At 41.0% G+C, this 12,512-nt stretch overlaps 1 long non-coding RNA gene across 2 annotated transcripts; it reads left to right on the forward strand.

Annotated features, from left to right (window-relative positions):
• Positions 1-349: 349 nt before the first annotated feature.
• Positions 350-4,850, forward strand: LOC149439122 (uncharacterized). Of its 2 annotated transcripts, none has more exons than XR_016307860.1 (3): positions 350-477; positions 4,556-4,582; positions 4,722-4,850. It is a non-coding gene; the product is annotated as an uncharacterized LOC149439122 (long non-coding RNA). The 2 variants fall into 2 exon arrangements; XR_016307861.1 differs by lacking the exon at positions 350-477 and adding an exon at positions 2,211-2,316.
• The last annotated feature ends 7,662 nt before the right edge of the window (positions 4,851-12,512 follow it).

Here is a 12,512-nt window from a genome sequence, read left to right on the forward strand (position 1 = left end):
TTTAAAATATAGCGCCAAGTTCGCACATCACTGAGCTTAGTCGCAAAATCGTTTTCAGTGTCTGATGACAAATTTCCCCACGAATCATTATCACTCAATTCTGCAAATGGTTCTGATTTACTATCGCTGTATTCTAGCTGGTCTAAAACCTCTTTTGACCTAAAGGGACGCTTTTTGGACGCCATGGACTTTTCTCAGTTTCAAGGCAGAAAGAACAGTAAAAATGCAGGCAGGGCACAGGACAAAGCACTAGGGACAAAATGTATGTGAAATGGTTTGATACAGTAAGGTTTTACTATGTGATTTTAGTGTATTTTGTGAATGTCACTTTTTAAAATCTCTAAATTTCAAGCCAGTTCCGGCCCCCATAGGTCCTGTACGTCCTGACGCTCGGAACCCAGAAGACAGATGCCGGCATCGGCTGGAGGAAATGACCGGGGACACTGCAGGGAACACATTGCGGGAGCACAGGACAAGGTAAGTGAAACTGGGAATCCCTGAGCAACGCTGCAGGGTAATCCCGAGTGTAGCTTGGGGTTACCGCTTTTGGCAATGATAATTAACCCCGAGCTACACTCGGGAATACCGCTAGGGATGTTAAACCCAAAATCAAAAATTGCAGCTTACCAGTCAAATATATTGCAGCTTAAAGTCATTAGATGTCATGGATGCATCTGTTTTTCCTTGGCTTTTTCCTCTCTATTTTCACTTTGTGATCTGGATAGTAACATACCTCCAGTATTAGTGAGACACATCTTTGGAGGCACTGAGCAAAGGAGGCACAGCAGACAGCAGCTTTGTCAGTCTTGGGGGGGGGGGGAGGGGAGTGTTACATGTATTAGCAGATTTAGAACCACTAATAAATTGAAGCCAAACTCCAGCTCACACTTTATAATCAGTTACAGCAAACAGTTGTTTTTCCTTTTGGGATGAAGATTTTACATGAATAAACAAAAGCTGATTATTTTAGTCACCCTTGCCAGCGTTGAGTGGTCCATCTTATTCATGTAAGCTGATATATCTGCTGGAGAGTTTGCACAATGAAATACCAGATTTGCTGGCTGGTGCAATGATTTAGCCTGCTATTTTTCTACCTATGTAATTCTTGCCTCCTTGCTGCAGTGCATTTAGACCTGCATTCCTTTCGTAAGTATTGTTTGGCTTCTCTGCTCACCTATGGGAGTCGCCTGCTATTCTGTGGGTTTGTATTTCCTTTCCCTTCAATCTCTTCCTGACCCATCTCCCAGTTTGCTTACTTATATAAGACTTGCTCACAGGGGCGGATTGACAACTCATGGGGCCCACGGGCAATAAGGGATCATGGGGCCCCTGTGTCCTTGCCCAAACTCAAAAAAGCCTATGAAAAAGGTACCAGGGGCATCTCATGGGGCCCCCTACTGACCCAGGCCCTTGTGTAGTGCCCGAATTTCCAAATTGTCAGTCCGCCCCTGCTTGCTCAGTGTAATCCACATTGTCTGAGCAACTTCCCAGTTCTAGCTGAATTCCCGTGTACTGACCCCAGTTTTGTCTACTACTGTGTTTGCCTGCTGCCTACCCTGACCTCAGCTTTTTTCCTAATCTCCTTCCCTATTCTGTCATTTGTACTCTGCACATGTGAGTGATATGTCATTAAGTGCCATTGTGGCTCATGTACATGGGAGAAACTACCCGAAAAAGTAAAAGAAAACATTGCGCAGCATAAGTATGTGGTTAGAGACTGACATGTAAAATTACTGATAGCGGAGAATTTAGTAGATCAGGGACATAGTATTGTATATCACAAAAAATATATGGCAATTGATGTTATAATGGTTTCTAAAAGAAGTAGATTGGGAGTTGGGAGATAAAATGGGTACACAATCTTACTAATAGAGTTTAGTGATATCATCTGAATTTGGATTTTGACTTACATTTGCTTTTGAAAGTGTAGTGCATTACATTATATATGGCTGTTTTTTTCATGTTTTTTTTTCTAGATTATTTGAAGCTGTGATGTGTTTACAGGGCCACCATCAGGAAGGGAAAGCTGATACATATGTAGGGGGTCCGGGTGTCCTGAGGGGCCCAGATGCCCAGCAGGCAAAGAGATGGCAGGAGCGGTTGCAGGAAAGCCGTGTAGTGCCCTACAGAAGAGAATTTGGCAGCTGCTGCTCTGTGTCATTTGAGCTCACACATCAAGCTCATTACTGACACCTCTTGCTGCTTCCTTCATGTGCATTCCTCATATGTGTGCTGCTTGTACTGTATTGTGGACTGTGATCAGCTGCAGCTCCTCTCTGTGTCTCAGACCCGGAACTAGGAAGACCTCCATTACAAGTAGGGGCTGTGTGTACAAGTGAATGAAGGGGGCTGTTTGTGTACAGGGTGGGCCAGAGCTGTGTGTGTGTTTACAGATGTGTGTATGTGGGGATGTAGGGGGGCTGAGTGTGTACAGCTGTGAGGGGGGGCTGAGCGTGTAGAGGTGTGAGGGGGGCTGGGTGTGTACAGGTGTGGGGGGGTGAGTGTTTACAGGTGTGAAGGGGGCTGAGTGTGTACAGGTGTGAGGGGGGATGAGCATGCACAGATGTGAGGGGAGCTGAGAGACTGAGTCGGTGCTGCTGTAGCAACTAGCAATTGCTAAAGCAGGGTGGCTGTAGAGTGAGCCGATGCAGCTCACATGGTTCCGGCTGCAGGGGGAAGGCAGAGTGATATCATCTGTATGCTGGATATGGGCCTGTGCTGTGACTGTCTCTTTGTAGGATTGGGCTGTTTGTGACTGTCTCCTTGTTGCATTGAGATGTCTCTTTACTATATGGGGCTGTCTCTTTGCTGATTTGGGATGTCTGTCTCTTTGCTATATGGGGCTGTCTCTTTCCTGAATTGGGATGTCTCTTTGCTGAATATTTAGGGACATCTCTTTGCTGAATATATGGGAATGTCTGTTTGTTGGATTGGGATGTCTCTTTGCTAGATTGGGCTGTCTCTTTGCTGAATATATTAGTTTTTTTTTCTTTTCTTAGATTTTCTAAGGGAGGATAGATTGGGGTGGCATTGAAAAGGTAGTGCAGTGAGTGCAGGGTCCTGCTCCAAACAGTCTACAATGGTGGCAGGCATCATATTTTTTGGCCAGAATATACAGTAATTCCTTACTGTTAAACTTTGAAAGCACTGATGACTTTAAATACACTGTTCATTTTTATATATTAAGTTGTAAGAGTGTTAAAATAAAAGTGGGTGCACTGAAGGACTTGGTGGGGTGGCCACTGGGCAGATTCGGTAAGACGGCCCTGGGGAATGTTGGTTGTCAGGCCAGGGGACCCACGCCTAAAGCTGTGTAAGGGGTCCAAAAAATTCTGATAGCTGCCCTGTGTGTGTATATGTATTTACAGCCAGCCTATCGATGAAATGTTCACTCTCTTCAAATGGTTATTAAAGTTGTACATGTATAGAGGAGAAAAAGAGTTAAAATAAATACTGTGTATGTCATTTCCATTGTTTATTGTATTTAAACCTACTGCTGTTCTTGAATGAATTTATACTTTTTGAGTCTGAAAAAGGGTGGTATGCTTTTAAACAAAACTGTTTACTTTTAGTATAAGAAATTGATCAATACTGAAGCAAACCAAGTGTTGTAGCCCTTCGTTTGGTTTTCATAAATGAAACAGTGGATGGATCTCTGTCTGATTGCACAAGCACTTAAACTACAGAAGTTTAGCTCACCTGCGTAAGCTTTCATGCATATATAAGGAGTGATGGGTGGCAAAAATTAATTTTGTGTTTTAAATGTATTTTTAGGTACTACTAGTATATCATAAGTACCTGAAATGTTTATTTGTATTAACTTCTCATATTACCCTATATACCATGGTTTAGACTGAAGAAGAAAGAGCTGGCAGTTTGAAGCAATTGAGACCCTATTGCACTACATTGATTTATGGCTGATTCTTCTTTGTCCAATGAGCAGGTTGGGTCAGGATGATACATAGGCTGCATTGCCTATGCATTGACTATTTATCATAGGTTAAAAGTGAGGTCAGTCACCTGGCGGACTATATGAATCACAAGACTGGCTAAAAATTCATGACCACTCTTTTGGCAGGTAAAACCATTTACAAACATTTATTTCGATTGTATGTTCAGCTGTTCGGCTGGAGTTCAAATTTAAATTTGATAACAACTGGCTTAAGTCACTAAATATAACAAGTGCAAGATTACCTAATAAGAAGCAGATTCAAGAGCTTTTCTAGCTCCAAGATTTCTGGTAGTCATCATTTTGTAAATGGACATTAGTCACGTTATAACATAGAAAGCCTAAAATATGTGGTTACTATAATGCAGTGTAAAATATTTGCAAAATCTTTGTCAATATGCTTATGGGCAAGAAGCCTGTGTCTATTTAATCTTTTCTATTTTCAATTTGCAATTTCTCAGTGCCAGCAGTATTTTGTATTTAAAGTATCTAAAGCCAAAACCTTTTTTTAATACATTTTACAAAGTATGAAGTGATTGAATCCCATGCCAGGTTTTATTTTTTTGCCATCTTTGTTGTATTCAAAAAATGTCCTTTCTCTTCCAGCTCTTTGGACACAAGTTAAATAAGGAGGTGAGAGCAAATTTCTCCAAAGCATGGTGAACCTCATCATAGATATTTGCCAATTAAATAGGTGATACTATTGTAAGATTTTCCTGCTATTCTTGTTTTGGGTTGCAACTCAAATTTTTTAATTCTTTCTCACTTTCAGTCCCAGTAACATTGGTCACCAGGACAAATGAAAAGAATGATTCTCCTCAGCAAGGCCAAAGACAGAAATAAAATCCTTCCATACTCTATCCAAATTAAAAAAAAATAAATAAAGATATTTTGCTATCAATTATATTTTGAGTGTGACATTTTAATAAATAACTTATGGTACAGTTTTTCTACATTCTGCTTTACTTTGTAAAGTTGTGCAAATAGCATTAATTATGTGCAAAGCTGATTTTTTTTTTTTTTCCGTACATCCCGGGATGCACAGCTTATTCAAATTTATAATGATAAGGTTATTCTGGCATCTTCAGGTGACTGGACATTGGCATAAAAAAGGAAAGACAGGAACTCCCCTCCAAGATATAACTTCTCCCCATTAGCCCATATCTGTGCAGTTATCTGGAAAATCTGGTTATCTGGTGCAGGAAAATAGCTACAGTTGTTTTTCAAAGGTTTTAGCTGGGATTAGGAGACTGATGTTATCTGGATCCTTGTCCTATGACTTTTCCATGCTCAAAGGGATGGTACCCAGACCCCACACATGGACATGAAGGGACAGCCTGTAATGTTGCCAGTCAGCACTAGACCTTATTTAACAAGACCTCGTGCAATGATTTATTGCCTTGTGGACCCATTAGGTGCTATACAGTTCCAAGGCAGTGGTCCCCTTTGGGGGATTCCCTGAAGGCCCTTGTGGAGAAGCCCATGGTGATAGGTTAGGAATGGGCCCCCTTAGGGAGTCTTGCAGCAGAAATGGTGAGCATCCTGGTTTATCCCTATGGTGCTACCCATGTCCTAACTAGTGTCCCCTCCTCCCCAAACCTAGCATTATTCTTCTGTGGGACCACAGGTCACATGGCCCTTTAAAATTTTGGTGTTAATTGGGGGCCACTCAGAACATTCCTTAAACTGATAGCGCTAGCTAGTGTTTCCCCCTCTCCCTGGCTGGCATATTAAGGTCAATTGATATGGTGGTTGTTTGCAGCTGTTTGTGTTTTTTATATAGTTTCCAGGCTGCTTAGCCATCTCCTCTGTACAAAGGAGTTGAGGAGCAGGCCATGCTGTGTCAGGAGGCATAGAGCTCCTTCCTGCCCAAGTATCCTAACCTTTTTTTTAGGGATGGTGTGTAGGCCATGGAGTTTATTCTCCCCCCTCTAGATGGCACTGTGTTGTTGGCAGCTATACAGAAGGAAGAAGGATGAGAGGAACTTTGTTCTTTTATAGCCCCTGTAGGTGTCATCAGGGGAGCAGTGGTCCAATTGGACTCTGCAACACTGGATGACCTCAGCGGCCATCATTAGTGAGGGCAATGCTAATAAATAGCACTGCCCCAGTACAGTTAGCATGCATTTGCAAATTGGATAGTATAGGGACTGAATCCACACTGGATAGGGACATTTTAATTAGCCCTAGGGAAATGTCCCTGACAAAATAGGGATATTGTTGCTAGCTACACTATTGCTGAGACTCTAGAACTGTGACATACATCTGGTAATCGGTCTTCTAAGTACTACTTATACCTCTGTCCTGCCTAATGGCCATGCCACTATTCAAATACTGATCCAGTAATGTAAGTCTTGCACAGTGACAAATTTTAGCGCTGGAACTATCCCAATGTACCACTAACATTTCTGAGATTCTTTCTTTCAAGGTACCAGCATAACGGGAGTCTCTTTGACTTAGTGCTTCTCAGCTGACACTATTGTCTTACTATGTGTTCTGATGTTTGTTGGCAGGTCGTGTTTCATAAGCTGCAGAGAAGAGGGGAAGTAGGTGGTGCAGGGTCCCAAACTTCGGTGGGGAGGACCTTGTCCTCAGTCCCCTATGCAACATAATATATCACTTTGCTCAGGTGGCTCTGACTCCCTTCCATATTAGGGTATATCCTCTAACTTATGGGCACCATCTTCCAGTTCATTTGTGACTAGGGAGAATTTTTAATTTGCCATTGCTGGGGTGCATCAAAAGTTTTCTGGAATACTTGCCTGTTTAGACTGTCTTGGCCATACGAGTAAGTGCTCCCCCTTACCTCCCCTCTCCATATTAACTAGGGGAGGAGGCAGTAGAAGAGGATGATGTTCCGTGAAAGGGGAAGATTTTACTCCATAAGAATCCCAGGATCAAAGTTTTTTATCAGACCCAAAAAGGCTTTGTGAATTTCCTAGCTGAAGGTCTTTAAATTACCGCTACCCAAATCTTTTGCTACATAAGTGACAGGATTTGGATTGTGGTGGCTGCAACATGTTTTGCAGTCTTTCTCTATGCATCCTCACTTGAAGAATATTTTGAACGCAGAGTGGCCTCACCCTGGCAAGGTGTTCAGCCAAAGAGGTTTGTTCAGCAATACTTCATGGAGAGTGAAATCCTTAAAAAAGCGAGTATGCCTTTTATAGATCTGGTTGTTTCTTACCTCAACAGGAACATTACTAGTGGATGATGCCTGGTGTTTAAAGATGCTGCTGGCAAACATCAGGAGGCAAGGTTTAAGGCTTTATTTGCCTTGACAGGAGCAACCTTACAACTAGTGATTGCAGCTATAGCAATTTGCCATTGCCTGGAAGTATGGGCTCAATGACAAGGGAGAGGGATCCCCTAATGATAATGACACGAACAAAAACCCAAAGGATATTCCATGTTCTCTCAGTTTTCCAGTGGATGCTATAAAACATTCCACTCAACAGCTTTCCTGTTTAGGAGTCTTGTTGGTACAGATGCATAGGATCTTGTGGTTGAAGTGTTGATCAGCAAAAAAATATGTGGAATGTTTATGCTTTCAGGAGGAATGGTTGTTTGGTCCTGCTTTGGATGTTTACATCTAGAAAGTGACTGTGTATAAGAGTACTCTGTAACCGCTTAGAAAAAGGTAAAATCTGCAGTTCTGAGACAGGCCATTCCTTCCACTCCCAAGAAGCATTCCTTTCACCATCTTTGGGCCTCAGACTTCAAGTCCAAACCCCAGTCCTAGTTTTGCAAGAAAACATGGACTCCAAAGCCCTCTAAGTCGGTGAATATTTGGTCTTCATAATAACACCTCTCATTCAGGTTGTTGGTACGTTTGCAAGCCACATGAAAGTTTGACAGGGGGAGATTGAAGACGATTGGGTCTGCAACATTGCAGCGTAGGATACAAGCTGAAGTTTCAGAGCTTTCCTCCTTTGTGGTTTATGCTTTCAAATAGTTCTTCAGATCCACAAAAGATATTTGCACTCTTGCAGGATCTTAAACATCTTCTATCACAAGGAATAATTGTTTCAGTCTTGAAAGAGGAACGATTTTGGGGTTTTAACTTAATTCCAAAACCAATAACCAGCAGAGATATTTTCTAGCATAAGTCAATATCTAGAGGATGCTTACCTAAATATCCAGATTCTTCCACTGCACCAAAGATTTCTACAATTTTCAGTGGAGAAATGCCACTCCCAGTTTGTGGCTCTGCCATTTGGCCTGTCTACTTCTCCCAGAGTGTTTACCAAGTTTCTAGATCCAGTCCTGTGGCTATTTTGGTCTCATGGTATTCCTGTGGGTACCTGGACAACCTACTGCTGAGGGAGTAGTGTGCTCCACTTTTAGAGACAAGTGTGTCTCTCATGGTGCACACACTTGAAAGGTTTGGACGGGTTCTGAATCAGCAAAAGTCTGCCTTATTTTTACCTCAGGGATTGGAATATCTGGGCCTATTTTCTGAAACAGCTGGGCAGAAAGCGTTCCTCCCTCCAGACAAATGTCTTCCTCCGAGGGCCCTGGTAACCTTACAAAAGGCTTTCTCAGATACCTCAGTTTGTTTTTGCATGAGAGTTTTGGGGAAAGAGGCAGCCTCCTTCAAGGTGGTTCTGTTTGCCCAGTTTCATTCCAGACCCATTCCTGAGTATCTTGGCAGTGTGAGACAAGATGACTCAGTCACTGAATTACCCGATTAAGTTGAATCCCAAAATAAGGAGGTCTCTGGAACCCTAAGGTTTTGTAGATGGGGCAATCATTTCTTCTCCTATCCTAGAAGGTGCTGACAACAGATATCAGCCCAATATTTTGGAACTGAGGGTAATTCGTCTGGCCCTGCTTCATTGGTCAATGTCACTGGAAGTCCTTCCTATAAGGATTCAGTTGCACAACACCACAGCTGTGGCATACATAAATCATCAATGGGCCATCAGAAGTCTGGCAACCCGGGCAGAGGTAGATCTCATTCTAGCTTGGGCATAACACCATATTAAAGCTCTATCCACCATTTACACCGTACATTCCAGGCATTGGTAAAATTGGTAGGCGGATTTACTCAGTCATCAACAGTTGTCTCTGGGTGAGTGGTCCCTGTTTGAGGAGCTCCTTTAGTCCATTTGATTCAGCATTTTATTTTTCTGGTCACCATTGTTTCGGAGGGCAATAACACAGTTCACGTCCTTAGTCACAAAAATTGACAAGGACCTTGTATTTTTGGCAAGATCAACGGGTATTTTCTATACTTGCTGAAAAAAAGTTGATAGCCTGAAAAAAGAGCACAATACATCCACTACATAGATATTATAGACTCGTACACTATAATATGGGTTTGGTGGATTTTTATTGTTGTCTCTGTCCTGATTGGGGAAATTTCCCCTCACTTGCAATCGGCACAGTTAGTTGTTCGAAATGTATCCACCTGGGACACAGACAAAAATACAAATTTTTTGGTGGAGTGAGAACTGGCTAGGTTCTTGGCTGCAGGATTACAGAAATCTGAGGTCAAGTTAAACTGCGTGGAGTTTTTGATTTAAAATAAACCGCTATTCCATTCTGACATTTTAAAAGCATATACATTTACAGTAGTAACAAATCCTAAAATATGCATTCCTTTAGTTCCCCTCTCTGATTTAATTTTCCCTTGTTACTGTGGCCTGACATTCCTTGACTATACTATAGCAAAATGAAGACAAGTGAAGTTGCATTTTGTATAGGAATTTTCCCCATAGCTTAGTGAATGTGGTGCAATTTCACTTTGTAAAAAATACCCAATCATGTACAAGGAAAATTTAAAAAAAAAATAATTTTTGCTAGCACATGATTAGAGGATGGAAGTCAACAAAGCTTCATCTCATTCACATAGCTCTGGGGAAAACTCCTATACATAGTGCAGCTTTCCTTGCATAGGGAACAGGCTATTTGCCTTTAGTAATGTCTTTTAAAAGCCTGCTGTTATTGGACAGAGGATTGGCAGTTGACAGAGCTTGGCCATGCAGTCAGGCACCAGTATTAAAGTGAAATCAGAAAGGAACCCAAAAAATGATTTTCTACCGATCAGTTTAAGGTTCACAACTGCAGAGTTTGCTATATAGGAATAGTAGCTCACACTGATTGGTATCCTGGAATTGCTTTATAATATTGCCATATTTTCTTGCATATAGAATATTGAATGCAAATATTCAAGAGTATTTAACAATATTAAAAAGAAAATTATAGTCAATAGTTTTAAATATAAAGGCATTTCAGAGAACATTACCAGAACTGCACAAAATGTATACTGCACACATGAAGGATCAGCTCAAGTGTTTTTAAAACACAGCATGCATTATTATCCATACATAAAAAACACCTTGAACTCTTTACAAAATATAAAAATGTGTTTCTATTCTTACAAGTTGTTTTATTAGGTTTTTCTAAATAACAGCCTTTATCAAACTCCATGTTTTTTGTAATTTAAAACACCATACCATAGTACTCTTAAACAGGGTTGCTATTTAGAGTATAATGAAAATTTATATTCTTTGTAAGTTTCTACTCTATTGGCTAGAGGGTTTTTTCAACCCTATTCTCTATTAGCCAAAAATTCAATAATCATTTAAAGCTTAAGGTGATAATAGAGCATACAGTACATATTAAAGGGATTTCAAATGCTATTGAAATAACCTCTATTTTTTTTTTTTTTGCTTCTCTTGTAATACATTTTAATTTTCCTGTAGAATGAGCTTGTCCCTTAAGCTCTGCCCCTGATATCCACTTTTAAGGTGGCACCTTTCCCTTGTGGGGCCACATGGAGCCAACCATTGCGCAAAGTGCCAGGATCACATTTCAGAGAAAGGTCCTCCGTGAGTTTCCCCCCTGGCTGTCTCTGTGATTGGCGGAGGTAAGGTCCACAGATCAGAATAATACTATGAATTATGGTGCATGCATTCACAAGGCACAATGGTACATGCAGCCCAGAAGAATATAAACTGTCAAATGATAATTATGTTTTTAGTGCAGGTTCCCAACAGGAAGATCTGGAAAGAGGATGCTGATGAAGAATGGCAAAAAAAAGTGAGTTTCATAATGTGTTTGCAAATACTGCATTAAACTAATGAATACTATTGTGTTGGTATGAAAGCAAAATAAACTTTAATACCACTTTAAAGTACTGTATAACTAAACACTACCTAGGTAAGATTAATTTGAGAACTGTACTTGGAAACATTCACAGTCTGATCACTTTGTTCAGTGTTGGCGTCTAACACTGTGAGCTGTAATAATCTCATTGACATGCTTCATTCCTTTTTACAGTCCAATTAAGGGGCTGGGATTGGAGAGGTGACCATGGAAACAGAACCTTTTTTCCTATAGCTTTTAAACAATAAATGACAATTGGAAGGTAGTTGTTTTTTTTTCATCCTGCTTCACTTGATGCAATAAACAAAAATAGCAATCATGGAGGCCATCTTTTTTTTCAGCTGAACAAATACATATGTGTAGCTCTACCCCCACCCCCCCTAGGGACTGCTCAGTGATCCTTGTCCTCAGTGGTTTCCCTAACCTTGCAAGCCTCTTGACACCTCCGACAATCTGGATTCAGACATATTTCACCAATAGAGGATAATAATGCAAGAGATAAAATTCTTTAGTAACACCTCTATATTATAGTTTGCTTAAAAGAGTAGACCAAAGGGATAATGGGATTAGTATGCACAACCCAAAATTAAAATATGAAAGCAGAAACGCTAGCACAACAGAAACAATCAATTAGCAATGTTTAACCGATTTATACAGTTATGTGCAGTAAGCTTCAACCACCTAATTGCAACTGCAGCAGTAAGGGGGGGAGAGAAGGCTTGTTAACTTGTCAGCTCCGGCGCTACAAGAGGGCATGCAGGAAATCATATCTAAATGAATACTCCTGTATAAATATATGTAGGTACCCTTGTTTAAATAAGAATGGCCTTAGGAAGAAGTCTTTTTTAACTAGAAACTGCAGCTTAAGTCCTGTGATGCTGAACGTTCCTATTATGGTGGTATTCGCTTTCTTCTGCTAGAAATGGCCTGTAAGTATTACTGAGTACTGGTAAGTCGATGGCGTTAAACAGATAAGCTATGGTACTGCTCAAAGCAAAGGTCTCCAGATAACTGAGGTGTAAAGATGTCTGTATACAGTATCTCTAGAGCAGGAACAACAAAGGGCCAGTTTAGAATGTACTGTCCGTCAGACTTTAGGAGGGCTGGAGTGGCCAGAGGGAGTAGAAAATGTCCCAGCGTCAGTAAGAGTAAAAAAAAAAATGACCTAGTGCTTGTAGTGAATGGAAGGAGGAATAGTGCCCATCATTGGTATTAGTTGGATGAACAGTGCCCATCATTGGTATTAGTTGGAAGAACAGTGCCCCATCATTGGTATTAGTGGGAGGAATATTGCCCCATCATTAGTATCAGTGGGAGGAATAGTGTCCCATCATTAGTATTAGTTGGAGGAATAGTGCTCCATCATTGGTGACAGTAGGAGGAATGGCACCCCATTGGTTTCAAGGGGAAGAATAGTGCCCAATCATTGGTGTCAAGGGAAGGAATAGTG

This window comes from Staurois parvus, unplaced genomic scaffold (assembly GCF_062004578.1).
Source record: "Staurois parvus isolate SC_StPar_1 unplaced genomic scaffold, SC_StPar_1.0 ptg001158l, whole genome shotgun sequence".
Taxonomy (NCBI): Eukaryota; Metazoa; Chordata; class Amphibia; order Anura; family Ranidae; genus Staurois; species Staurois parvus.